General features: G+C 63.4%; 1 protein-coding gene across 1 annotated transcript in view; it reads left to right on the plus strand.

The window, feature by feature from the left end:
* The first annotated feature begins 732 nt into the window (after positions 1-732).
* Positions 733-1,461, plus strand: part of ELK4 (ETS transcription factor ELK4) — a 24,751-nt gene continuing 24,022 nt past the window's right edge. The window contains exon 1 of the mRNA XM_034767166.1: positions 733-934. The gene's annotated coding sequence lies outside the window, so the exon portion shown is untranslated. The remainder of the gene's footprint in view (positions 935-1,461) is intronic.

Below are 1,461 nucleotides of genomic sequence, written 5' to 3' on the forward strand. Positions count from 1 at the left end.
ATACATCTCTGCCTCAAAAATTCTTAGTTTCGGCTGACGCTATCGGTCTCTTACCTTTCTCCCTCACCTTCTTATGTTTCTCTTTAGCTCTGTAACTGTGTACATGTGAAAACAGTGGCTGCTACAGCAGGCACTGAGATTTTTTTAAAGTACGTTTGTATGTAAAAACATTAGCACCATCAACTTGTGATTTTAAGGTTCCTGTCTGCTTTTTCTGCTAAGGATTCTAAAGCATACTACCCTTCTTACTGAATGAAACATCCAGCTGTGGCCTTTGGTTTGGTTTTCAGAAAGGCTGAGCACCCCCCATTCCAGATGTGGGGGTAGGGAGCTGCTGGTGCTCAACACCCCTGAACATAGAGGGCTGGGGCCCCACACAATGGGTGGATGCTGTAATTTGCCCAGGCTCACACACTGGGGGATCTAAACAGACAATCCAGCACTCCTCCTGGGTCTTGCATGGTGCCCAACAGCTGGACTGAGAACCCAGCAGTCTGCCTGCAGTGTTAGCACCCTGTCCAGTCCTTAGGCACATGGTCCAGCTGGCCTCTACTACAGCCAACCCTCCCCTCCAAAGAACTACATTCCCCATAATGCTCTGCAGAGAAGGGGGTGGAAGAAGGCTTTTGATAGGCCCGTCGTTCCCCAAGGGGCGAGCTGTAATTGGCCAAGTCTATTCTTGCCTCCAGCCCCTCCCTCCGGGGCGGAAGTGTGGCTTACGGTGGCCGGACGGACCCGTGTCGCGTGTGAGCGAATGTGCCCTGTGTCCCGCCATGTAGCGCGCTGCCGCCGCCGCCTCCGCTCTGGTTCGGTTCCAGCGCCCGGGATGGGGGCCTGGCTCCCGTCCCGACAGGGGGGCCCCCGGCCATGAGGGGAGCCCGGGACCTGCCGCTGCCAGTGACCGCGCCGCTCGGGGAGTGGGGGCTCCGCCTCGGTGAGTCCGCGCTCCGGCCCCGCCCCTGCTGACCTCCCCCGTGCGCCCCGACCCCCCCGTACCCCTGCAGTCCTGCCCCGTGCGCCCCGACCCCCCCGTACCCCTGCAGTCCTGTCCTGTGTCCCCCGTGCGCCCCGTGCCCCCCCCGTACCCCTGCAGTCCTGCCCTGTGTCCCCCGTGCGCCCCGACCCCCCCAGTGTTCCCCAGTCCTGTCCCGTGTACCCCATGCGCCCGGACCCCCGTAACCCCACAGTCCTGCCCCGTGCGCCCCCGCCCCCCCGTATTCCTCCAGTCCTGTCCCGTGCCTCCCAACCCCCCGTGCGCCCGACCCCAGTCCTGTCCCGTGCGCTCCGACCCCCCCAGTGTTCCCCAGTCCTGCCCCGTGTACCCCATGCGCCCGGACCCCCGTAACCCCACAGTCCTGCCCCGTGCGCCCCCGCCCCCCCGTATTCCTCCAGTCCTGTCCCGTGCCTCCCAACCCCCCGTGCGCCCGACCCCAGTCCTGTCCCGTGCGCTCCGACCCCCCC

The sequence above is a fragment of the Trachemys scripta genome, chromosome 4 (genome assembly GCF_013100865.1).
Source record: "Trachemys scripta elegans isolate TJP31775 chromosome 4, CAS_Tse_1.0, whole genome shotgun sequence".
Classification (NCBI taxonomy): domain Eukaryota; kingdom Metazoa; phylum Chordata; order Testudines; family Emydidae; genus Trachemys; species Trachemys scripta.